This window comes from Callospermophilus lateralis, unplaced genomic scaffold (assembly GCF_048772815.1).
Source record: "Callospermophilus lateralis isolate mCalLat2 unplaced genomic scaffold, mCalLat2.hap1 Scaffold_43, whole genome shotgun sequence".
Lineage (NCBI taxonomy): Eukaryota > Metazoa > Chordata > Mammalia > Rodentia > Sciuridae > Callospermophilus > Callospermophilus lateralis.
In genome coordinates this window covers 3252729-3280372 of record NW_027514380.1, presented here as the reverse complement: position 1 = coordinate 3280372, position 27644 = coordinate 3252729, and the positions used below count along the sequence as shown (strand labels likewise).

At 46.4% G+C, this 27644-nt stretch overlaps 1 pseudogene; it reads left to right on the top strand.

Moving 5' to 3' along the window:
* Window positions 1-27644, top strand: part of LOC143388994 (paired box protein Pax-2-like) — a 77711-nt pseudogene that overhangs the window by 21426 nt on the left and 28641 nt on the right.

The window sequence follows — 27644 nt, the reverse complement described above, 5'->3', positions numbered from 1 at the left end:
TTCCACATCCCCCACCCCACCCCATCCTGGCCATAGACAGAGAGATACACAGGTATACAAATACACATTTATGCACGTCAATACCGATGCACAGACCAGTATAAAAACACAGTTGTGATGTGAGAATCTCAGATGCCCTGAGAAGAGAGCAGTGATGGGCGTGGAGTCTCACCATGGCTAACATATTTAACAGAAATAGACACAACTTGGCAGATATTCATGAAGTAGATTTTGATAAAGATATCTACTGTTATAAATCTTGGATCAATGCATTAGAGCCAACAGGAATATAAAGATACACTAATCATAGAAATAGTTTCTAAAAGCACAGAAACCAAGAAACACATCTATATGTGGTATTATGCAATCATATTAATGATTCATAAATTATGATTCATTTGTGACAAATGTGATTCTTATTGAATGAACTATGGCACACATAAAGGGCAAGCATGTTTAGAATCATAGCCAAATGCATCCGCTGCTAATTGTCTACAGATACATTTACTTAGTTGTGCAGATCATGCATGTGGAAAGACTTAAAAAAATGTGTTTGTGCTCAAATAATTAATAAACACAAAAATTATTAACATGGAAATTTCCCAGAGGTCCTATCATTCAGCCTTCAGATACTAGAGACACAGACCTGAATCTAAAGTCTGGCTACCGTGCCATTAAGCATGTGACCTTGGGCAAGTTGCTTAGCCTCTCTGTTGTTGTAAAATAGAGAGCAGACCTATTTAAGAGAGTTGTGGTTAAACTGGGCATGGTGGTGCACACCTATAATCCCAGTAACTTCAGAGGCTGAGGCAGGAGGATTGCAAGTTCAAAGCTAGCCTTAGTGAGGCCCTGAGCAACTTAGAAAGACTCTATCTCAAAATTAAAAATAATAATAATAATAATAATAATAATAATAATAATAATAATAATAATAATAATAAAAAGATCTGGGGATATGGATCAGTGGTTAAGTGCCCCTGGTTTCAATCCCTGACACCAAAAAGAGAAGAAGAAAGTTGTATTACTTAAGATTTGAATGAGAAAATACACTGATAGCAATACCTATCAGATAGTGAATATGAATAAAGTATAGTTATTATTTTACCGTTATTATATGCACCTCTTCAGTGAGGCCTACTTTCTCATGAATTCTAGCATCTGTTCCTGATATGGCTGATTTATTCTACCTAGTGGTTAGTAGCACGAGTGCGGGAGAGATACACCTAGGTTTAAATTCTAGTTCTGGGCTGGGGATGTAAATCTGTAGTTGAGCACTTGCCTAGCATGCACAAAACCCTGAGTTTGATCCCCAACACAAATCTGGTTCTGTTATTTAACAGCTGTGTAGTGTTATGCAAATTACCTAACCTCTCTGAGCCTTAGTTTCCATGTCTATAGAACAGAGATAATAATCTCCATAGGTAATTGTGAAAATTAGTATCATTGTGTTTTGTACAGTGTTTAGCACAGTGCCTGGTACATGGTGAGATTATGTTAACTCACTATATCCCTTTAGATTCTATTATTGTTGTTATTGATATTAATAGCATCCATTTGTTATTCAACAAATAATTATTAAGTATTATGTTCAGTTGGGGCCTTGGTGCTAGGTGGGGACATCTGCCCTTGTAGAGCTCAGAGTCCAAGGGAGGACTTAATGTGAGCTGAGTAGGCAGGGCATCAGGACTCAGTTCTGTGTGGAGCCCAAGGGGAAGAGGGAAATAGGGAGAAATAGATGGGAAATCTCAGGGAAAGCCAGATTGGGGAATGTTTTGAAGACTAGATTGAGGAATTCTGAATTTATCCTGTAGGTAATAAGAAACAATTGTGGGATTTAGCCACATCACTTTCTTTCAGAGGGAGTCAGAGAGGGGCTGATGGATTGCTTTTGAGTACCTGAGTAACAAGATGAGAGGTGAAAAGGGTTAGAGGCAGGGAGACCAGGCAGTCACTAGTGGGTCTATACCTACTGCTGCCAAGGTAAACACCCCTCCAGGTTTCCTTCTGCTTGCACATGGAGGTGGACTGGCTTGTGGAGAAGGATGGAGAGGAACAGAATGGGTGCCTATGCCCAGCAGCAGCCCCCACTCTCCATTATACTGTGGAGTCCTCAAGCCTCCTGAATCTTCCAAGCAGGACCATGGAGTGGACAGCCGGTAGACCCCAGATCCAGCTAGAAGCCTTGACAGATGAGGGCAGGGCCTGTGACCAGAGGAGCTAGTCTGGTCACACTCTGGGCTTGGCATGCACCGCAGACTGGTTTCCAAATGGTTAGTTAAACACATTGCCCCTTAATTTTTAAACCTATGCATATCTTGAAGTTAAATCAATCCATATGCTTACCATTCATCATATAAACCATCACTATTGCCCCCTTGGGCCAGGCCCATGGCCCATCTAGCCCGGTAAATTGTCTCTGGCCTGGGCTCCAAGGGACACGTGGTAGAAGGATTATTGCCCTTAGTGCCAGTCTGAGAAGGCTAAGTTGATGCATAGAATATGCCTGGTATCAAGGAAACCACTGGGAATATATCAACCTGAAATGTACAAAAACTATTTTGAAATGATTTTTACTTTTGACCAATAGCTTAGTTTCCACAGAGGGCCTGGTAGTTTCTTGAATTTGGATGACAGCATCAGTCAGAGTCAGGTTTAACAAATGGTAAGAAATGTATATGGATAGGAGTATGGAACTTTCTTCACTCACTAAGATTTCCTCCTAACTCTCTCAAGGACCCCATGTAGAACCAGTAGGGTGGTTCCCTCACCCCCTGGATTAAGCTTGTCTCAAATATTAGAGTACATAAATTTGAATTCAGGCTGGGTGGGGTGGCCTGTAATCCCAGTTGCTCCAGAGACTGAGGCATGAGGATTGGGAGTTCAAAGCTAGCCTCAGCAATTTAACAAGGCCCTAAGCAACTTAGTGACATCGTGTCTCAAAATAAGATTTAAAAAAAAAAATGGCCGGGTGCAATGGCACACGCCTGTAATCCCAGCAGCTCCAGAGGCTGAGACAGGAGGATGATGAGTTCAAAGCCAGCCTCAGCAATGGTGAGGTGCTAAGCAATTCAGTGAGACTCTGTCTCTAAATGAAATATATAGGGCTGGGGATGTGGCTCAGTGGTCAGGTGCCCCTGGGTTCAATCCCTGGTTTAAAAAATAAAAATGATTAAAAAAAAAAAGAAACTTGAATTCAGGATGTCAGAGGAGGGATCAGAGGTTTGTGTTTTAGTAAGTGTGCTAGGAGATTCTAATGCAGGTAGTTCAAGTTAATACTTTGAGGACACCCTTCTGCAAGCTTTTTGGTAGAGTTCTCATTTCTTGGAGTTTAATTTTGACTTCTGAGAGCTGATGAAAGTGGCAGAAGGTCTTGACACATTTGGGAGAAATCTTAGCAACCTGTGTATCCCAGCTGAGTCCTGCTACTGCCAGAAAATAAGGAGCCCAAAAGAAACTAAATTTCAGTTTTCAGTTTCTGGGATATGAAAAAAGGAATGTTCTCATTCCTTAGAGTTCTCTGAGCAGGGACCATTTTCAGGAGAGGTGAAAACTTCCTGGGTGATCTATGATATCTCCCTTGAGATTCTGCTATGAGAAGTCTCCAGCTGTTTGTTTTATTGACTTGCCTCAGGACCAGGCCTGAGATCCACGCCTGATACAGGCAGCTCTCAAAGACTCCAGTCCTAGCTATTATCAGCATTAGTCAGGCAAAATATCCTTTGCTGAAGTAAATGTAGTTTAGTTCTCTAGAACGATCCCGCTTATAATGCATACTCAGGCAACTTGAAGTCACTGACGGAAGCCTCACCAACAGCTTGTCTGGCTCAGTGGATAGTGGGGCCATCTAGCCTAAAACATTCTCTACCTTGGAGTTCCTCTGATTTATCAAATCAGGGAAAATTTTTCCCATACTAGGGTTTAAGTATTTTTTGCAGACTCTAAACCCCAGGACAATTTATGCTGATTCATACATGTATATAACACATGTATGTAGATAGCTGACATTTTGCTTCTAAGGCTCTTTGAACAAAAACCAATGATATGACCAGGCTTGAGACCAACCTACTGTTTCTCTAGAAAATATTTCCAAAGTTGGGACAGCAGACTGTTCTAAGTACCTGGACAAGATTTCATAGAGACATGTGGCAGATCCCATGCACACATATTTTCAGCGCTGGTTCCATTTTCTACTGAGGAATACTGAGGTTCAGAGGTGTCCCTTGCCTTCATTTCTTAGAACATGGGATTAGAAATAGAATCCAGGAGTTTGGATTCTGGGCTTTGGGATTCTTTTTCTGGAAGCAGTATAATTTAGTGGTGAAGATGTTAGGGTCCCTAAATTCAAATCCAAGATTTGCCACTTGTAAAATGAATGCCCTCAGGCAAGTTATAATATGCTGCATCTGAAAAATGGGTTGTTGTGAGGATTCAGAGACCCACTTGTTGGAAGCACTGAGAGCATTGCCTAGCACACAGTAAACATGCAGTAGACTGGTTTTATTACTGAAGTCCTGCTGAGGAAGCATCACTCCTAGAAATCTTGACCAACATAGTCCTGGAAATGCTGCCACCTCACTCCTGCCAAGGTGAGCTATCTGAGGTTGCCTCAATGCTAATAGGACGTCTTCCTGTCTCCACCTCAGGGGAAGTTTTTGCACACCATTTATTATCATATAATATAATGCAATATAATATCATACATAACATAACATAATATCATGGGTAGGTTAACTTGAAAACCCTGAGGCAGACTGTGGATGGATGGATAGATGAATAGATACATTTGTACTAAGTATACATACATTATATCATTCTATTGATTTGTAAAAAGTTCCCGGTCTGCCTGGCTGTAATGAGATTTTTGAACTTTGCGTGGCGATCAATGAGAGGAATATTATTGGCCTGGAGAATTGATATACCTGCTCTCAGTGGCTTGTTCTGCTCCCAGGCTGCCCCAGCCCCCCAGGTGTGTGATTCCAGCAGACACTTAACCTTTTTTACAGTGTCATCAGGCAAAAAGGAATCTAATAGTGACACAGGACTTGTGCTCAGCACTCTGCCACTATTGCTTTCCTGTCACAAATAATTTATAGCCTTCTATTTCCATCCCTGAGCCTGCACCCCAGCCCTGCCTCCTGCTTTTCCCCAGCTCCCAGGAATCAATAAACTCACATAGCCATAGTGGGACTTCAGGGTGCAAGGACTGGACAGATGGACAAAGAGAGGGAAAGTGAGAATGTGGCAGAGAAAGAGAGGGAAAGAGAGAGAAAGAAGGAAATAGGAAGCAATGAGAGGAAGAGGAAGAGGGGGTAGAAGTAAAAGAGCATTGGGGGGGGTCTCCATATGCTTTCCTGGAGATGGAGGAGAGTGTCTCTCCTCATTCAGGAGTCTAACAGACTGTTGCTGAAGACCCATTCTGACTCACATAGCCCATGCAAATTGTTTTGATCTCCAAGTAGTGGGAGGTGGAGGCCCCTGGGAACCAAATAGAGAGTGACCTCACCACCTGCACCTGCCTCACCATCCTTTCCTCTAGAGCTCTGCCTCAAACCCCTATCATCTCTTTGGTCCTCTGTGGATCCCTCCTCGTATCCCCAAATGGGGCTTTATCTGGCCCCTACCCTGTCTGAAAGTCTTTCAGTGCAACATCTTTTGGGGTCAACCTGTGGTCTCAGCTGCTGCTGTTTCCTGTCTTCACAGTACTCTTTCCCAGTTCTTGTAGCTTGCAGCATTGACCAAACTGGAATATGTTGCATGGGAAGGTCTCCTGCCTGCAGCTGGCTCAGCCCCTAAATTGAAAGCAGCCAGGCCTAGGGGTCACCTATAGAAATAATAATACTATTGGGCACTATTGTCATGGCTATCATATATGGGGTCAGCCATCATATTAATCACTTTTCGTAGATTATTCTTATTGTAGTTCCAGAAAGTGCCTAGTAGTATTATCTTATATTACTGATAAGTGAATAAAAAACAACTGAATTTTCCAGGCAATAAGTAATAGAGCTAGTATTCCACTTTAGGTAAACTAAGCTCATTGTGCAAATTCCCTTGCTCTACTTCCATCCTTGTGAGTGTGGGAGACTCTGAGTGCTCAGAAGCCCTGCACTAGGCACAAGTGAAAACCCTGGGAAAAGCAAGCCCTCATTTGAAATGGAAAGGAAAGAGCTTCCTATGGAGGAAAGCCTACTAGAAAAGGAAGTGGGGGACCATACCCTGTCTCTCCATGAAAATGGGAAATGACACCTCCTAGCTGTGCCTTCCAGGGTCCTGTCCACATCCTCCAAGGATCCATATCCTGGGACTTGACCTTTCTGGATAAACCTTCCTGGGGCCATTGAGGAGATTGGCATGTCTTGATGACTTGTGGAGCCAAGGATGGAAAAGAATTGGAGGAAGAGGAGGAGGCATGGGGAGGAGAAATGTCAGGCAGCCACCCTGCTTTACCTCTTGTTTTCAGCCCTAGTGCCATTCCTATGAGTTACTGGGTTGTATACAGGATACAGGAGTGCACTGGATGACCTTCAGATTTCCACTATTCTAATTCTTAAATTCCCTGTGATTAGCTCTGGGGACTGGCAAGGGCCTACTGCTTGGGGTCATAGATAGACACCAAGAACATTAGTAACTCGCAGCAGGCACCCTACCTAAGTCCTCTCCCCTGCACCAAGCCGCTGTCAGGGAGTAGTGATTTTCCATCACTTGCTGCCTCAGCTAAATCTGCACCAGTGCCCCAGGGGTCAGAGGCTCTGGGTAACAAAGACAGAAACTCCACAAGCCCATCCAGTTATCTGTCTCACCCAGCCCCAGCCCTGGGACTCCCTTAGTCCAGAGCCTATCAGTTCTCAAGTAGAGCCACTCACAGGATCCGGGAGGCTCTAGACACTTGTGCTGTAATGAATCTGCGGCAGCTTCTCTGAGCTGCTCAGCATCCTTCTAGACTTTTCTTGTTAGATCAGCCTATGCTGCCCTCACCTACTTTCTGATCTTTCCTATTGTGGTTAGGCTCCAAACCTTCTCCTAACTCTCAGCTTTGATGAGAAATAAAAGCCACCGAAGTTCATTTTTGAAGCTTTTGAGCCCACCTGGAAGAATGCTTTTTCTTGCTTACTCCTCCCTGTGCCCTTCACTCCATCTCTTCCTTGTTCTGCCTTGCCCTCTGTCATGCACAGTCTCTCTGGCAACTTCGGTCTCTCCCTCTTCACTTGTTCTTCTTCCTCAGCCCACAAACTTATTCAGGTATTTCCTACCCTGAAACCCTCTCCTTCCACTTGGTAGACAGTTCCATTCTCTGATTTCCACACAGGAGTCTCCTTTCACTGCCTCCCTCTCCTCCTGACCACTCCTCCATTCATTCTACCTGACTCTACTCCAGACACTATGCCGAGACTACTGTTCTCCCCAGGATCACTAATGTTCACCCAAACACCCAAATCCCCATTTTATTCTATTTTTGGTGCTGGGGATAGAACCCAGCACCAAAAATAAAATAAAACCCAGCTACGCAAGTAATTTTCCAGGGAGCTACACCCCCAACCTAAATTATATTATTCTTAAAACATTCTTCTCCGTGGGCTGCCTACAAGGCCCAGGTTCCACCTGTATCTATCCTGAGGCCTCTCCTTCCCCTCAGCACTCGTTTCCCCAACAGACTCCCCAATCCCTTTCTGCCACATCAGCAATGCATGGATGTGTGCACCTCACATGCTGCATGTCTAGAGTAAACATCACCACTTTCCTCCAAAACCAGTTACCTCCCTGCAGCCTGTTTTTAACAATGACATGGACTACAGAGCTCCCAGTGGCATAGCACTGAGGTTTTAGAGCCATGGTTACCTCCAGTTAATTGCTAAATTCTGTCCACAGTGTCTTGCAAATCCTTGCCTCTCTTTCCTAAGACCAGCTCCTTATCACGTCATGCCCAGATGTCACCTTCCTGGGATTGTTTTTACATGCCATTTCTAGTTTGAGAAATTACTCATGGCTGGAGACCCTCTAAACCTGGCTCCCACATGTTGGAAGGATGGCAGAATAGCAAAAGACACAGGTTTGGGAGACTGAATTCAGACTCTGCTCTAGCTGACAGTGGTGTGATCTTAAGTAAGCTATGTAACCCTCAGCTTGGTTTTCAATCTGCAAAATGAGTATCCCAATATTGACTTCAGAGGTTGCTGTGAGACTTAACAGGTACATATAAGTAATATAAATTGTGTAATATTAGAACATAATAGATGTTCAATAAGTGGGAAATAACTATTTTAATCATTGCATCCAAGTTTTCAGCCTTATTTCCTCTTGTCTCTTTTATGAATCCATAAATGGCGTCTGTCAGGTGTAGGCATTAACCCCTGAAGCCTCATGCTCCCCTGGCTTCCCTGCTATACTTCTGCCCTCCTCCAGCTCCTCATACAACACCCTTTCTTCTGCTTGTTGATTCATCTTAGAATTGTGTTATCTTTCCGGGAAAGAGATTGTAACAATCCTGTAGACCAGACCAGGCCATGGGGATAAGGCTCCTCCTCCTAATGCTAGAAAGTTGGGGAAGGAAGATTTATATTCAAAGAAAGTGAGTAGCCCAAGAGGATCAGGCAGTCAGTGCCAGAGGATGCAGAGCAAGAACAACCCCCTTACAGGTGAGGGAACTAGGGAAAAAGTGACAAGGTGATGGATTTCATGCATCCACAGGCCTTTCATTGGACCCACAGATGGAGTCCTCAGTCCTGGCCCCTGAGTTGGTCTTTTGTATCATTGAGCCCCAAGTTTTGTAGATCACCAAAAGGTAGTCTCATTCTAGCCCCTGATTGTTTGACTTGACCCTCTGCCCCCAGGGGTGTGTGGGGAGGGCAACAGTCTTCTCAGCCAGGCTGATAAAGAGGTGATGGAGCCAGTCAGCCAGGTGGAGGCAAGGCTCTGGCTGGTTTGAGAGCAGTGAGTGGGCTCAGGAAGAGGTTGTGCAGGCCTGACATCTGTCAAAGGGACCATGTGGTATCCTTGGAATTCTGGGGACAAAAGGGTTACCTGTTACCCAGCCATTTCCTGCCTGTTGCCTTACTTCAGGATATCGATAAAATATGCCACCTCACCTGGGCTCTGGAGGACTATGACATGCTCCCAGTAGGAAAGCCAGCTCCAAAATCTCTCCAGATTCAGGGGGTTCTGGTACTAGAAAGTGCACATATATGGTTGAGGAGGCAAAGGTAGAAAACCAGTCACCTGGCTCTGCCAACCCCCAGAAGAGAAGACTCTGTGCTCTAATCCTTGCTAGCAAAAATCAAGATACAATTCAGATGACGCTTGTGGCAGAACAGGAGCAGAGCCTCCATCCAGAGCTATAGTAGTAGTGATCCACAGAGCTGACAGGAGAGAAAACTCATGCAGTTGGTGAGAGCAGGAGAACAAGGAGCAGACAGGCAAGGACGGAGCTGAGGAGCTTGGGAGGGCCCCTCTGCCGGGCTGGACTGGCGCTGGTCAGAGCAAGATGGGCATAGGATTCATAATGCTGTTGTGATGCTGTTGCAGGATCATCCGGACCAAAGTTCAGCAACCTTTCCACCCAACGCCGGATGGGGCAGGGACAGGAGTGACCACCCCTGGCCATACCATTGGTAAGAGGGCTCAGGGAATGGGGGAAGCCTGCCCCCGACCCAGGGAAAGCCAGGAAACAAAGACCAGCCCTGGGAATTGCCCCCTCCCAGTGAGGTTCAGGACCTGCCATGTTTCCCATCTCCTAGAGGCTCAGGGTCTCCTAAATATGATTAGTTCACTACACTTGGTCTCTGTTCCCACCTGGTACCCTGCCTCAGTCTGTCTATGTTCTCCTTTTCCTCCTTTCTCACTCTTAAGTCAGCATTTTTCTTCTAGCATTTCTTCTTCTTTTTCTTCTTCCTCTCTTCTTCTCTATCACCTTTTATTTATGTGACTCTATCTCCCTACCTGTCCCTCTTTCTTTCTTGTCTATGTTCTTATCCCATCTTTGTTTTTGCTTTTAATTTTCAAAATTATCCTTCTCTCTTCTCCTATTTTTTCCTCTCTCTGAGTTTTCCTTTCTCTCCTCTCCTTTCTTCTTCTGTGTTTAGCTCTGGATCTTTCCCTCTTCCTCACCTTCCCTCCTAATGGCCTCTTTTCTCTTCGCCTGTATCCCTGATCTCTGTCTCTATCTTATCTACTTTGTAGCTCTCTGCCTCTTTCCAACCTCCTCAGTTCTCTGCCTGTACTTAGGGTCTTTCATAGACATGGCCTAGGCCTACCAGAACACCTCCTGACACTCTCCTGTCCCCTGACACACGTAGACTGGCTCCTTTATGGCCCGTGGACAATTTGTGTTCTTGTGGCCATAGATGAGATCTGGGGTTCGAGGACTAGGATATGGTTAAATTTTTCCTGCTGCCTCTTTGGCAGCTGTCCTTTTCTTGACCAGCAGGAAGTAGAAGAGGCTGATCCCAGCCCTCCTAGAGTTGGCAGGAACCCTTGTTTTCCAGACCTGGGTTACAACCTGTGCTAGGAGGGAGGGTGGGGCTGGGCTGGGCCTGAGCTGGTTACTGTGGAGTGAATGTGCTCACTAGTCTGTGCCTGAGGGGAAACTGAGGAACTTCTCAAGTGATTTTAACACCAAAGTAACGGGAAATAGAACTGAGTACTCCTGGGAACCTCAAGACCATCCTGTATCTCCACAGAATCACAGTGCTCTTAGAAAGCCCCAGGCTGTAAATCACAGTTAGTAAAGACTGCCCTGGAGACTAAGGAAAATGAGATGGGGTTTGTCTGGAAGGATTTGCCCAGCTCTGGGGATTGGTCGAGCTGTGCCAGAAGGCACCCCAGGAGCTGTGCTTTCTGGAGGGCTACAAGGTACCTTGTAGAGAAGTCAGCCTTGGTGATTCCTGGGCCTGTCACCATCCATCCATGGTGGAAAGAGTTTGAGGCACCCACTGAAACCCACAGGTCTGCAGAGAAGGCCTAGGTTGACTGCTCATCACTAAAGCTGGACAGAAGTAATAACAGCCTGAACTGTATGTGTAACACATTTCCCCCCTTAAACCTCAGAGGAAGAGAGGAATATGGGCTCCTCATCCCTCCTTCTGTCCTCTGCTTCTCTCTGCCCCCAGCCTTGGGGCTTTGGCCTACGATCACGACTGCTATCTTGATGGCATTTCCTCCTTACTCTCGCCCAGTTCCCAGCACGGCCTCCCCTCCTGTTTCCAGCGCCTCCAATGACCCAGTGGGATCCTACTACATCAATGGGATCCTGGGGATTCCTCACTCCAATGGTGAGAAGAGGAAACGTGATGAAGGTAGGGAGGAGGGAAGAGGTTTGGCTTCCCCTTCGCATGCTTTGTCCTTGGACTCAGATCTCCGGTTTCTGCCTGGCCTTGCAGCTGCTCTGCTGTGAGATCAGTTTTAGTAGCAAAACCCAGGTCCCCCCACTGCCCTGCTGGCTCCTGGAGAGAGGGAGGGAGGTTACTGGTGGGGCCACCAGCTTAACCATCTGCTCAGCCCTGACTGCCTCACCTTCAGCTGAGACTCACCCCAGCTGTCCCTGTGGGGTTTCAGGAAAGGCATGAACCATTTACCTAGGGAAGGTTTTGGAGGTATGGGGAACAGTTGGTCTCTGACCCAAAGATGAATGGTGAGCCTACTTTATTCTCACTTGATCCCAACCCATAAGAAGGTATGGGTGATGGCAGGTGCAGCTGACCCTGGTGTCCTTTCTCTGTAACACAAGGACATTGCCTCATTAAAACCACTTGTGTCACTGGACATGGGATCTTCCTTCTTCTCCATGGGAGAAAACACCACTCCACTTTCTTGCTGGCTCTTCCCCTCATGCCCTTGGAGCACTCCAGAAATAGCCAGACCATCAGGTTGGGAAGAGTTCAAGGGAAGGGGGATAAAGAGAAACAGCGGGGGAAGGAAGGAAGGAAAGAAAGAAGGAAGGAAGGGACGGAGGGAGGGACAGAGTGGTAGGGGTGAGCTTGAAATTAAGTGGCAATAGGGTTCCTTTGGTGACCATCTGGTTTTGTTCTGAAGCACAAGGCCAGGGCACAGGACTGACAGGTCCAGACAAACAGAGAGCCCAGTGTCTCAGGCTTGCTTCCTGCCCCAATTTTCTCATGGTCCTAGCTGGGGAAGTGGCTTTGGTAGAAGGCAGTAGTTAAAGGAATCTCCCATGAAATTCTGAGACAGAATCCTCCAAAGATGAGCATAAAGGGTGACCATATATATTCCATTAGCCCAAGAAGTTCCAAATTTATGTCTTTGTCTCTTCATCTTGACCCAGCAACACCTCCCTTTCTCTCAAGAATGCACTGTTTGGACAGTTTGTCCTGTGGTTACCCCAAGCATAGACAAGCCCTTGAGCAAGTGAAGAATAGAGAAGAGGGACAAAGCTGATATTCCATGGGCCACAGCCTGGATTTCCTGAGCCCAGGCAGAGGGAAGAAAGAGTGTGAGGCCGGGCCTCTAGCAGACGGGATGGAGTGTAGGAGAGGCCTAGGTCTGGCAAGACAGTGATGACCTGGTGCTGGCCTCTTTCCAGAAGCCCTAATAGCCTCGTTTCACAGGGAAACAGCTTGTCTGGCTCTATTTCTCCTTCTTCCAAAATATCCAAACCCATTTGGCTGCCACGGCCTTTGCCACTCACTAAATTTCATTGTGGTTGTTTTGGCGGCAGCCCCTGATGGGCAGTGGGAGGCAGCGTGAAAGGCCCTAAGTCCCAGCTCTCCCTGGGACTTCCCATACTCAGGCCTTAGCCAAGCTCCCTGGCACCCTGAGTGCTTTGGTAGAATCTGCCTCTCAAACCCTAAGCGTTTCTCTTTAGCTACCAACCCCTGTGTTATTCAGAGTATGAGATGTCCAGGGGCCAGGGAGGCACCACTTCTGTCCACCCTACCCCGTTACCCCCTTGGCCTGAGGTTGGGGGCATGCATGCCCTCTGCGGACATCCCATGAAGGGAGGCTGGGGTAGGAAGGCACTGGCCTGAGGCTTTAGCCACCCAGGGCTAGCCCTGGCAGGCCCAGGACAGAGTGCTGTCCTCTCAGAGCAGTTGCGCACATTCATTGTTCTGAGTTAATTTAATTCAGTGAAACTTCCTGCACATCAGCTGCAAGAAAAGCTTGGTGCAGAGAATCCCCAAGTAAAAGAAGATATGATTCTTGTCCTTAAAGAGCTTATTTTCCAGTGGGGCATATAAACACTGAGTCCAAAGAACAGAAAGGTCCATCAGATATGGTACATGTTAGAGGTCTTGCCACCTGGGAGCTGGGAGTGAGAAGGAGGTGGGGAGGGAGGTCACTGCCAGGTAGGGCTGCTCTTTGAGGAGAGGCCTTGACCATGGCTGAGGAAGATGTTACATACAATGGCAGCCTGAAATCATATCTAATAGAGCAAACCTTGTCACCAGCAAATGCAGGGCAGCTTTGGCAGGAATGAACAGGCATGAAGGGAAATGGTGCAAGGTAAGGCTCAGTAGGTGGGTTCAGGTAGCAGGAGAGCAGGGCAAGCCTGAGCTGTGTAAGGAGGGAGGACCTTTCTCCTGAAAGCAGGAGTAGCCACTGAAGGTGTCTGGGCAGGAAGGACAGAAGCACAGCTGGATTTGAGAAACTCCTCTTCCCAGCAATGTGACAGTGATGGTGGCAGGAAGACAGTGAGGAAGCAGTTGAAATCTTCAGGTGAGAGATAATGGGGACCTTGAAGTTTCCTCTTAAACACTTACCTAGCCAGGTGGCAAGAAGGAGCAGAGGCCCTGTCCTTTTTTAGCAGGGGTTCTTTTGTCCTGAATCCCTCTTCTCTTGACCAACCTCAGGCCAGATACAGCTGTCCTTTCCCTGGAGGCCAGGACTGTGGGGGAGGCCAGCTTCTCCTGACCACTGCCCTGCTCTTGATCCATGGGACCCAGGTGGGAAGGGAGAGGAGGGAGAGAAGAGCAAAGGTAGATCTTTGGCAGCCCTCCTCCCCCTCCCCCACTCCTGATGCCTCCAAGCAGCCAGACCCAGTTTGCATTAGGGAGCAGCTCAGATGATTAAGAATAGGGGAGATAATTATGTGTCAAGATGATGTAGCCCAACTCTGCAGTCAGGCCAAGGTAGCAAAGCAGCTGGCAGGCCGGTCGCAGGAGGCAGCCTCGGGCACAGGCTGCGCAGACACCCAGTATGTCCTTCAGCTCTTGGGCCAATACTGCAGGCGAAAGAGAAACTGACTTGGGGGCCCTGAGGAATGTTGGGATGGGACTGAGGATGCATGTCCAGGGACTAGACCCTAGAGGGAATGGAAGGCCAGGCACATCTCCCTCCAGGAGGACCTTGGATGCCCCTTGCCAAACTGGTTCTCCTTTGGCCTCAGGCACTGTGGCATCTCCCTGAAAGTGGCATATCCTGAGGGCAAGCTGGGTACTTCTCTGCCCTCCAGGAAGCTGCTCCGGTTCCTGCCTCTGGGTACAGTGCGGCCCATTCTTCAGCTCTAACAATGTCACGGTGGTGGGCATTAGCGAGGACAATGACTGCAGCATGTGCTGGCATTAGTGGAGACAATCTCAGCAGTAGTTACTGGTGTTCACAGTGATAATACCCAGAGCGTTATTGGCACTGGCACTCAGAATATGGACAGCATTATTAGTATCTGCAGCAATCATATCCATGGGGATATTAGTAAAGGACCAATCAGCTGTGACTCTGGGGAAAAGCTGATGGTGACTGTGGGCTGCTTGAGACTTCTTTCCATGTCCTGGCCTGTGGGAGTGTGGAAAACCCCAGATTTTCCCTGGAGAAATATGCCACTTTAGAAGCTGTGACTCTCCTTCAGGAGTCCAGAAACTCCCAGGAGATAGACAGACCAGCGATAGATGAGGAAGTCATGTCATGAAGTCCCCAGAAGACAGGCTATGCTTCAGTCTAAGAGGGAAGAATCATCATTCAGTACCCTGCTAAATTCCTTACTTCTTAACTAAAATTATGGGTGGGTGCATTAGGTCTGGATTCCCTGGAACTTTGAAGGGACATTGATCTTCAGAAGGTTGAAGCTGGAATACAGAGATTTGAACTTTCCTATCCTTAATCAGCCTAAAACCGACGTATGGGCTAGGACTGTAGCTCAGCGGTAGAGTGTTTACCTAGCAAGCATGAGGACCTGAGTTCCAACCTCAGCACTGCGGGGGGGGGGGGACCTGATGCCCTTTGTTTTCTGCTGTGGCCCAGAGCATTGCTGTCCATCGGCAGCCATGTTGAAGCATAGAGCAGTTACATAACTTGTCCAAAAATCAAAATAAAGTCATGGCGAGTCTGTTGATCGGTGTAAGGGAGGTGTGTTGGTGTCATCCTTTGATGTGTGGGATTGCAGGGAGGCTGTGGGTTTGCATTCCATTAATTAGATGCACAATGATTTGTGCAGCTAAGTGGTGCCAAGCTGGTACAGTTGTGCATTTTTAGACAGGGCAGGTTGTGTGACTACAAATGGCCTAGTCCTGTGACTGCCTTTAATAACTCCCTTCTGATTTGGATGAAGCTGTAAGTGAAAAAAGCAGTTTATTTCCTTAGTTAGTTTCCCTCCTATAAGTCCCAAAGAGTGTTGCTCAGGTTAGTCTTGGAACAAAGAAGGGGAATAAGTTGTGGAAATGAGCAGCACCTACCCTTGTCTAGGAGCCCTGGATGGAGGCAAGAGAAAGCTGCAAAGATCCACTAGGAAAGAGGGTGCAGGGTGGAGGTCAGCATGCAGCCCAGGAGCTTAGCATGGATGGGCAGAGTGCTCAGGGGGGACGATGTGAGCTCTGGGGCGAGCATAGCTTGGCATGAATTTTAGCGCCCCTTACTATCAGTGTGACCTTGGGCAAGTCACTTAACATGCATCACCTCAGTTTTCTCCTCTATAAAATGGACATGGTAACAATTCTTTCTTCACAAGTACTATGGAGAAGATTCCATGAGATCATGGATATAGAGTGTTGCACCAACTCCATATTGGAAGATGGATTGATTTGCATCTGGGAAAGAAAGCCTCGTTATGGGTTTTGATTTCATGGGGAAATGAAGTTGTGTCAGAAAGAAACTGATTTGGACACAGGCTCCATAACCTTGGTGTAGCTTCTTATTACTACGGCAGCCTCTGGCTGATGCTGGATAAGCTAACCTGGATGTGACCAGTGCAGTTGGCCTCACCTGTGTAACTGGGATAACCTTTGTCCATCTCTACCTATTCATTTGCTCTATGGTTACCTGTTGGTGTTTTCTATGTATATAAATAAAGCCCCTTTTCCCCCTTAATATGAGGGCATCACTCCCTCTATCCATCTAATATATTTCTGCTCCTACATGCAAATTGATTTATTTACCTTGGAAAAATGTATGCTTGTTTTAGAGACCATATGTAATTTTCCCCACAGTTCATGCAAGTATGAGTCTCTCTGTGTGTGTGTGTTCTACCTCCTCTGAGATCTTTGGGTGTAAGGAGATATGATATGTCACGTGTTGGAAAGGTATTCAGTTTTCTAGGTAGTGTGCATGCTTAGAGAGAGTACCAGTATAACCATATGTGTGTCTACCAGCACCAATGACTGAGGAGAGCTCTAAGCTAGGCCTGAATTAGTTGAGTGTCCATGGTCCTGGGTACAGACATGCAAATAGAGTTTGGCCCATAGAACCTTCTCTACATCTGTTGGCAAATGGATGGGATGTCTTGAGTTTGCCTCCAGGGATGGCTGGGGCCAACCCTAGGGAGACTGAAGCTGGCAACCCTCACTGGCTCAGGCTGTGTGGGAGTTGCAGCTCAGAACCCTTGCAGCCCTTTGAAGAGGAGTCTGGTCTTCCAGTCTCAGGGAATAGCCCCCAATCTTCTACCTGCCTGTCTTTCAAGATCTCTCAGTGTTTGTCTCTTATTTGCTCTAGTCGAGGTATACACTGATCCTGCCCATGTTAGAGGAGGTGGAGGTTTGCATCTGGTCTGGACTTTAAGAGGTATGAGGGCCAGAGGGATCATGGTGTGGGGGTCAAGGGAAATAGCTAAGGGTGGTGGTTAGAGAACATTGAAAAAGTGGGTTCCTAAGGACAGAGAACAGAAAAGAGGCAGCTGTTCAGGCTTCCACTGGGCACCTAAGAGGCTAACAGAGTCTCAGGGCCTGGATCGGCTTCCACCGTGGGCCACTGAGGGGGTGTAGGACTGAGGCCCTGGTGGCCTGGAGGGTCAGGCACTCAGTGCATGGGGGGCAGTTTTTCCAGCCCTTGGAAAAACAAAGAGCAGATCGGGTAGTAAAACAAAAGCAAAGGAGACCTGGAAGCACCTGACAGCCCTAATTCATCACGGCCCAAGTTTTTTCCTGTGTTCCCATTATATTTGTTTGTAAAAGTGGAAATCAATTTTGAAGGTAATTTTCTGGAAAGAATGGAAGGGAGGTGGGAGGGCCGGATAAGGCAGAGATGGTAAAAGGAAAAATTTAGGCCAGGCACAGCCCAGGGGCAGCTCTTGGCAAGGTGAAAGAAAATTGCATATTCAATCTCCATCCATGAATCTCCCTCACTGCTGCCCGCCTCCTGCTTGAAAACAATGAAGGCTTTTTCCCAACGCTGGGCAGGGCCTCAGTATCAGCCTCACTTTAACTTTAGGGTCATTAATTCCCTGATTATTGAAGGAGAAGAGAGGGTTGCAGCATTGTCAATTCCAAAGGCACCCCCCATGTGATCAGGCACTGGCTGGGTGGGGTGGGGGCCAGCCAGGGTGAGGTGAGGTGTTGTCTCAGAAGGGGTTGGGGAGAGAGGAAATGGGGGAGCCACCTGGACTGGGGGGCAGGAAGCCAGGAGGAGGGTGGAAGCAGGCAGTCATTACTGCATACCTCTGTTGTGTTGTTATTGCAAATTAAAAGTAGCATGTTCCACTCCACAGCTATCTTTGGGGAGGGAGGGGCACCAAGGGAGGTGGGGGATCTTATCATTGCTTCTTCAGCAGACCAGCCATGGTGTCACCGTGTGAGGTGACATTTGAATTTACAATTCCGCTGAGAAAAGCCATTAATTCACAAATTAACATTTCTTTCTCTCCCTCTCTCTTTAACACTCTCTCCCTCTCTCACATGGATGTGCAAGCAATTGAAAAGACAAAGGAAATAGCCTTAAGGAAGAGACTTTACTGCTAGTCTGTCTGTGCTGAGATTGCTCCCCCTGCTTCCAGATAGATAAACCAATTACCTGAGCAGCTCGGCTCCTGGCCACCCGATCGCCTCCTTTTGTAGGTTGCCTCCATGGCTGGCTTGCGCTCCGTGTATCTCATTAATGGAAACCAGGCATGCCCTGGTCACTAAGCTGTCTTCCCAGCTCTCCCTTGGAGGAGCAGTGGGAGGAGAGTCAGTATCAGAAAAGGCAGGTGAGGAGACCCCAGGGAAGAGGAAAATCTGCCACTGCCCTGCCACCTGGGGGGCCCTGGGTCTGGGTCTTTGGGCGCAGCTTGCTGTGTTGGCCAAGGCTGGTGGGGGAAGTGTGCAGGTGAGCCCTGTTTGGTAGGTGAGCCTGCTCTGAACTGAGAGGGAAAGGGCATGGAGTGGGCACTTAGAAACAGAGGCTACAACACTAACCTAAACTCCTGGTGGCCTTTGGTCCCAGTGCAGGGAGCTGGTGGAACCAGAGAGGGACCTAAGCTCACCCTGAATGAGAAGAGCGTGGGGAAGTTTTGCTGAGTCTGCACTATTTTAGTGGGATGGGATTCAGCTTGAAGGAGCTGAGAGGTTGCTAAGGAGGGCCCAGGAGACATGATGAGGTTGCACTGTATTGGGTAAACAAAATGACGTTTCACTGATTTCTTAAACTAAACCCAGCACTTGGGCACGAATATGTCTGTTTACTGCCTAATACACACACACACACACACACACACACACACACACACACACACACCACTCTGATTTCCTTCTTAGAGAACACAGCAGCCCCCCTTTATCCACTAGATATGTTTCAGGATCCACAGTGAGTACTTGAAACCAAGGTTAGTACCCAGTCCTACACATACTTTGTTTTTTCTCTATATATACACAGGACAAAGTTTAATTTATAGATAAGGCTCAATAAGAGATTAACGACAACTAATAATAAGATAGAATAATTGTAGCCATACATTGATACCATGACAGTTAATCTGATAACTGAGATGGCTACTAAGTGACTAACAGGTACAGCATAGATATGCCAAACAAAAGGATGATTCACATACCAGGTGGGATAGAGGGGGCTGCTCAATATTTCTTCTTGCTACTCAGAAAGGCATGCAATTTAAAACTTATGAATTGTGTATTTCTGGAATTTTCCATTTAATAGACTATACTTGACTGTAGGTAACTGAAACCTTGAAAAGTAAAATTTGGATAAGTAGGGACTAAGGTGCCTTATGAATTACTGTTAGGATTATATGTCTTCACATGTTCTATACTGCCTAGCACATGTCACAGACCCTGCCCCTATGTGACAGGTCCTATGAAAGTCCAGAAAGGAAAGCTACACAAAGGGAACCATCTATCTAAACAAGCTCCTGAATTTAACTGCATTAACAAAGCTCAGCCTGTGTTCATTTTCCAACTAATATTATAAACCTAGCTAACATCTACTCCAGTTCAAGAAAAAGTTAAGGTTCAAAGGTCAACATTCACTAAGACACCAGAAAAAAAAACCCACTTATGAACACATTTGTGGTCATGAGTATATCTTTATAGTAACCAGGGAAATTCGACTGGTCATACCTGAGAGGGGAATTTTCCTATCTTAGTTGAATCACATATTTTAGCCAAACTCTCTGGGTAATATTGGCCATGAGACTGTTGAACACACTATGTCACTCTACAGAGGTAGATGTAGAATGCTTTTGGAGGTTATGTTGATGTTCTATTAAGACTTTTACTGAGGGCCCTGCATGCAGGTGACTGTATTTTTCTGTGGGTAAGTACCCAGGTTTATCCATGGCTGTGTGAGACTGACAGGCTCATGAATTTATCTATAAAACCGTGCATTTGTACCAGAGATCAATCAAATTATTAACTACCTTTGTTTCCCAACTAGTTCATACTACTATGGATAAAGAGTAGATTGTTTGAGGAAGTATTTTGAGGTTTAGTACAAATGAGCATATATTTTTTCATATAGTGTCAGAAGCCAGAATAGATAGGTGGACCATCCCTAGGAAAAAATGCACAGATTTGTTGTAGAGGGGGGTACATGTGTCTCTCCACCCCCAGACATTTGGGTAGGTTCAACACAGGTATTACAAATTCCTCAGCAAAGGCCAGGAGGTTCTCCATCCCGCTGCCCTGTTTTCACCCTCTCATGAGCACCCATCATGTTAGAATCCGTCTTCACCTCTTGGTCATCCCTTGGCAACTGTCTTCCAGCACTGCAGGTAGGCATCATTCTCCTTTCCCTTCCTGGCAAGGGCACCAAGCGAGAAATCCGCTGCCTCAGCTCTGCCCTTCTCCCCCAGAGCAGGCTGTGCACACAGGAGGGAGGAGCCAGGCCCAGGGCTGTCCCCCAGGCCCTGCTGCTTGTGGGCTTGCCTCCCAGAGCACCTCCTCCTCTGCGGACCAGTGGGCAGTGAGAAGGGCAGATAGCTGGCATGAGGACCCCTTGGAAAATGGGTTTGGAGATATTAAAGGGGAAGGGAGACCCCGGGATCATGCCCACCGAAGAATGGGTCCTGGCAGGCTCCTGAACCACTGAGCCCAGAGAGGGACCCCTTCCCACCCTGCCTTTCTCAGGCCTTCAGGCTCTTTGGGACCCTCTCACTCTGCCTGTGGGGGTAGAAAGGCCAGGAGGGTTGGGGGAGGGTGGGGCCTGGTGCAGGGGCTGGAAGATAGTCACGAGCCTCAGAGCCGGAGTTGCAGCAGAGCCAGTAATTCAAACCATCCTGACCCTTCGGTGAACCTGAACCTGCTGACCTTGACAGCAGCAGACAAGAGAGGCCTCACAAACCTCAACCTGGCAGAGGCCCTGCCTTCTCTCCCTTCCTTTCTTGAAAGCCTGTGGCCCAGCCTCCAGGTGGCTCCTCATTTGGCCATCCCCAAGAAATGTCAGCATCCCCTCCCTCCCTGAGGCTGCCTGCTTGCTTCAAAGCACCCTTTGTGCTCATCTCCACTGGAGACAGGGTGTAGGCATCTCCTGGGGCCTGTCCAGGACTGCCGTGAGAGTTCTCCTATGAGTGGAGCTCATACTCATACCCCTTCTCTGCCCCAGGCTTCGTCTTTTCAAGAGGTCTGGCTATAGCATGTAATCTGGGTGCACACGGGATCGGGGATAGAATGTGATGGAGATGTAGTAGACGGGGAGGGAAAACAAGCTGGAGGAAAGCAGCCTCAGGAACCTGCATTAAAGTAAATGCAGTTTATGAAGTTTATGCCTTCTTCCTCAGGAGAACTGGATTCCTTCCAGTAGCCCCTCCGAGGCTGCCAAACAGCTCCTGAAGCAGAAAGTGTGGGCAGGAGAGCAAGCAAGCCAGTGACATAGGGAGAGATGTGTGGACACCAGCAAGCACACACACATATACATCACCCTAGGCCACAGCAGCCTGAGAAGCCTGGGATGGGAGAATGCAGATGGTGTGTTTAGGAGGAGTGGCTCCAGGAGCTACTTTCCCCCTTCTTCCCTGCCCACCTGCCATCTCTACCCACTCAGGCAGTGTGGCCATCAGTATGAGTGCTGGGAAGACTGGTGGTATAGTAAAGCTAAGCTGGGGGCCGTGTGAACTGCCTGGGGTAGCCGGATCATGGAAGCTGCTCTGGGTGAGAGATGGTATGGGTGGTCTTGGGGCAATGGGTACAAGCCCCTATGTAGGAAAAGGAATCAGAATATTGTACCATTGAAATCAAGTGTGGTGGCACACACGTGTAATCTCAGCTACTTAGGAGCCTGAGGCAGAAATATTACAAGTTCAAGGGTAGGCGGCAGCTTCATAAGACCCTGTCTTGACATAAAATAAAAAAGGTCTGGGGATGTAACCCAGTGGTAGAGTCCTTCCCTAGCATGATCCAGGCCCTGGGTTCCAACCCCCAGTACCACAAAAAACAAAACCAGAATGTGGTACTCTTGGATCTTCCAGGAACCTCTCTTTTCTCTTAATACTGATCAAGTGGATATTGTGGCTACTGACCAAGTGGGTATTGTGGCTGCTGAGGACAGCCATTGGAGTTTCTTTTAAAGAGAAATAACTTGAGACCTTTTTCCTTTTTCTGAGAATTCAAGGGAAATAAATGACCAACAGGGCTATAGCATGGGAACTCTCAGAGGGACTTGTAAGCAAGTTGGAGGATCTTCCTTTCCAGACTCTTCTTCCTGTGCATGAGAATACGGGTGTGTGCATGTGTGCACCGGTAATGTGTAAGTGGGCCAGGATCCTTGGCTTTTGAGGAATGGGAATGTGGAAGAGAGAATGACCCAAAGTGAAGTGTGCAGCAAGAGCTTTCTCTTAGTATGGCAGCATCTGTCTCTTGTCCCTGTGGCTTCTGTGAAATGCCTCAACTGGGAACAGACAGTAAGGAGAAGTCTGTCTCCTGCTTCTTCCTGGAGACTTCATGTCTTTCTCTGTTCAGGAGCTGGGACACAGGACTACAGACAGAGAATGAAGGGAAGTGGGAGAGTGAAGGGTGGGCAGAAATTGCTGATCGTGGAGAATGCCCTGGGCAGCCAGGAGATACTAGGCACAGAGGAAGGCAGAAACTGGTGGAGGATAGCCTTGGCCCTTTCGGTCCCCTGCTCTCTCCTCTGCCCTCCCTCCCTCTGCCCTCCCCTCTTCCCTCCACACATCTTTATTGGTTCTGGTAATAGCGTTGATTTGCATGTCAGGCAAAGCCTTGCTACACACACACAAAAGAAAACCCTAGCCGTGGCAGTGTGGCAGTGTCAGCTCTCGCTGTTGTTCGACAGTGTAAAATTAAATTAATAAAGCCCCCAACACAGGAAAACATAACAGGAAATTAATGGCCTTTACTGTTGCTCTGATGCAGTCATTTGCAACCCTGCTTTCCGCACCAAAGACTTCATAAATGCAAGCAGTTTCTCTAAACAAGCATACTTAGGGTGGCCTGGTATGTAATTTTTCACCTTGCTTGTGTCCTTTGAGCTAACAAAGCCCCCTTCCCTCCTGGCTCCAGAGAGGTTTCTAACTGTTTCTGGCCTGGGCTGGAGCCCAGCTTTGAGGGGGGCAGTGCAGGACCAGGTAGAAAGCCCCACCCCCTACTTGCCAGCCCAAGGAGGGCAAAAGGAGATCTGGGGACTCTGCAGACTTTCAGTGAGCCCTCCTTGCCCTCCAGCTTTGTGGGCATGCCTGCAGGACTGCACATAGGGTGCTTCCAAGCGGGAAGTTGATCACCCAGGGACTCCCCTCCCTTTCCTCCCATGAGTCTCTTTTCTCTCTCCCACCACCCCTGGGTTCCCTTCCCATTGCCTCTGGCCTTTGTCTCCTCCTCCCCCATCTCTGCTCTCAGCATCTTCCACTATTCCACACATAGGTCACACATTAGGACTGGCTATGCCTCAGCAGTGGGTAACCTGGGGCTTTGGGGGAGAGAGAGAGCTAACTTATTCAAAATGGGAAAGTAACTCTGCTGGTAAATTTCCTGGACTCTCCCTCTTCCCTGCATGAGGGCCCTAATAGTCATTCAGGCCATTCTTCTGTCCTCAAGTGCATTTCAGACTGAGAAACTTGACTTTGGAGTGTAAGCTGGTGGAATGTTAAGAACATGTAGCTTTCCTCTCGGGATTTTTGTGTCAGTGTGGGCCTGAGCACCCACTGTGTTTGACTGTGTGCAGGGATCTCAGGAGCTTCCAGTCTACTGGGGACAGGAACTGGCTAGAATAGACAGCAAGAAATGGACTTCAGCCTGGTGGGGGGCGCTGCTAAGATGGGGAGGGACCATCTCCAGGGATACCTCCTGGATGGAAAGAGACCAGGGGCTGGCCTGAGAGTGGAAACGAGGCACAGTCTCAGATTCTTGAGGGTCATCAGATCTTACCTGCTCCTTACCATGGAACTCTCCTTTCCGGTAGTTCTGCCTAATAGGCACAGCTCCTGCCTGGATATAAAGCGTAAATGGACAGTTGCTATTGTTTGTAGCTTTGCTGTTATACTGAACCACTGTGGGATTGAGGGAAGAACACAGGGGTTGGAATCCAAATGGACTCCACTTCCACTTCCTGTTTGCTTTGGGAACTTTAGCTAATTATATAATTTCAAAATCTCAATTTCCTCAAGTACATATAGACCATGAAGTTTGCCACTGAAGTGATAGATGGTGGTCAAGATCTCCATTTGACTTCCTCCATCCTTCCTTTCTTTCCATTCATTCAACTCTATTTACTGACCACTTTGCTAAGTCCTGTATGGATTTTAGCTTCTCACGTGACGTGTTCCTGCCCTTGCCGGAGTTCCTTCACCATCCTAGTTGCCCATCTTGGAATTTATTCTTGAAGGTTAAAGTCACTCTTGAAGGAACACTGAACCCTAGAGACAGTTTAGCCAATGCCAAGTACAGTGGAACCATTGCCCCTCTCCGTCTGGAGACTCTACATCCATAATGTAGCCTAAGATTACATTCGATTTTTTAGCAGCCGTGTCAGACTCGAGCTCATATTGAGTTCGTGGTCAACTAAAACCTCGACATCTTTTTCACATCAATTGCTATCAAGCCAGGCCTACCCCATTCTGCCTTGTGGAATTGATTTTTTTTAACCTAAACATAGGGCATTCCATTTATCCCTGTTGAATTTCATCTTGTTGGTTTAGGTTCTTAATTCTACCCGATTAAGGTCATAAGGATGTCTTCTATATCACCACCCAAGTAGCTCCTTTTCTTTTCCTTTAGCTATTTTTCCTTGAAAATAAAGGAAAGTGCATGGCCAACCAGTAGATACCTCCCTCCTGGTTGCAATAAACGAATGCTTTAGGTATTATTGAGCCTACCCAATAGCCATTAACCATTTCACTTCTCTTCACCTCGCCCATAAAACTAAGAAGGAGATTCTTTGCCAGATGTTAACATTTACTACACCCTCAGAATTTCCTTAATCAATCAATAAGAATCAATTTAAGTTGATGAGCAAATGGCCTGCTTTGTAAATCAGTTTACAAAGGTAAAATAGAACAGTCTTTGACCTCAAGAAGCTTGTAATCTAGGGAAGAGATGTGTACTTCATTATACCAGCAGAATGTGGTCAATGCTCTGATTAAGGCTTGAGAGACTGTGATAAATGTTGAGAGAAGGGTGAGGGGAGAAAGAGAGAAAGAAAAAAAAACAGTTGCTTCCAATTTTGGGAAAGTCTCAAGGTAGCATTTGATCTTAGCATTGATACTGAGTTAATGTGCCACATCTTAGTGAGTGTGCGCAGGCTCTGGAGTACCAAGTTTTCTTCTTTAGTGTCCACAAATTAGCTGTATAATAATTTCTTCTAAAAGATATTCAGAGCCTGATACTGAATTTATTGTAGTGTAGTTTGCCTACCCTTACCTTTCCCCATTTCCTGCAAGGCAGGATGGCATTGGGTTTGTCACTGCTTCACTCTTTCCTTATCATTTCTTGGCTCAAGTATTATCAACAGCAGGGTCCTGACATACAAATGATCTGGGGAAGTTAACTCAATTGGCATGGCTCAGGGTTACCTGCCAGGCCCTCCCACCAGGGCACCAGGACCTTCCTGCTGATTGCCTTTTGAAGATTCAGCCTTTGGTGCAGAAGACAAAGGCAAGCTAGAGATCTAGAAATTCTGCCTCCTCCCTGTCCTCTCTCAGTATTGCCTCTTCCCAAGGACTGAACTTAAACTCATCTTCTTTTTTTGTTCTTTGCCCCATACATAGCAACAAAGGTCCTTTTTTGTTGTCTCATCTTATTCCAAGTTTTTGTCTTCCTGACAGGTGCATGCTACTTTCATGCCATCTTTAGTTTGGTCTCTCCTTTCATCTGTTCTTTTTTGTCTTTTCTTTTTTTTAGTACCAGGGATTAAATCCAGGGGTGCTTAACTACTTAGCCACTTCCACAGGCCCTTTTTAAAATATCTTATTTAGAGACAGGGTCTTGCTGAGTTGCCTAGGGCCTCACTAAGTTGCTGAAGCTGGCTTTGAACTTGCAATCCTTCTGCCTCAGCCTCAAAGCTGCTGGGATTACAGGCATGTGCCATCACACCCAGCTGTTCTGTCTTTTATAAGAGAAAAAAAAATACATAGCTTTTGTTTGATCATAAGTGCAATACATATTTATTGTAAAATGTTTGGAAAAAACAATAAAGCTCTAAAGAAAATCAACCATGATCTCATCACTAAGTGATAACTACTGTTAGAATTTGATACATTTTTCCAGGCTTTTTTTCCTGTGCATATTTAACTTTATACATATATATCATTATTAATCAAAATTAAAATGGTACTGTATACACAGCCTTATGTCTTGCTATTTTCACTTAACTTTATATAGGAGCATTTTCACATATCATTGCATATTCTTTGAAAACATGATTTTTTAATGGCTGCATAATCTTCCACTGTTCAATGTACATGTCCTTTTAAAATCTAAGCTCATCATATTTTAAAGCTTAGTCGTGTGCAACAGTGGTGATTTTCCTTAAATGTCCTTCTCTTTCCACCCCTCCCCCATTCTTACTCTCTTTACTTGGTCAGGTTGATTGTTTGAGCTTATGAAAGCAGACTTTCATTTTTAGAGCATCCTGTCCTTATGGAGTTATATTCTCTTTTAGACTCTCTTGCTGTGGGGTCCCTTGCCTATTCTTTTCCTCTACATAGAGCAGTTTGCTTTCCTCAGATTGGATTCTGCCAGTGCCCCTTTCCTTTACTACTGTCAACTCTAGACATGGTTGCTTTGCCCCCAGATACCCATCACTTCCCTTTTATCCATTTTTCTTCCTTGGTCAGAATTAAGTGACCTGAAATAGTGAAAAGGACCTTGGGTTAGGAGTTCTAATTCTAGGAATGCCTAGCTCTGTGACATGGGAGCATTATGTACCCTCTCTGAGCCTGCTTTTGTTGTTTCGTTTTTTTTTTTGTTGTTGTTTGTTTGTTTGTTGTTGTTGTTGTTGTTGTTGTTTTCTGTTTGGTTTAAATTTTAAATCTCTAAGAGGGAATCAGATTAAATTATCTCCATGAAACTTTCCAACTATAAAATGTGAATGACACGGAATCCAGAGCAGTAGTTTCTCTTCTTTCTTTTTCCTTCTGAAAGGTAAAACGTTAAGAAAGTCAAGTTAAGAATTCATCAGGCTTTTGTTTTTAGAAATCTATTCAATGAATTGGCCAATGTTTGTGATCACCTATCATGTATCAGCCTCCATGCTGTTCTTAAAGATGAAAAATATGGTGTCCTTGCCTTCAAAATTCACAATTTAATGAAGAAACAAGCATTTTTTAAAAATATGGCACATATAGAATTTACTTTTGGCTGTGCCACTTATTTGCTGTAGGAAGTTATTTCTCCTCATGAGCCTTCACTTTCTCAGGAGTGCACTCAGCTGCCGGAAGCTGATTGCCTGGCCTTCCTCTGTCACTCCTTAATTGTGCCTGTGTGACCTTGGGAACGTTCCATAACCTCTGCACTTTCATTTCTGAGATAAGAAGCTTCCTGCTTAAGTTTTTCTTGTGAAAATTAGATGAGTTGATTTGTAAAAAATTCTTAGACAAGTGCCTGGTGTGTGGTAAA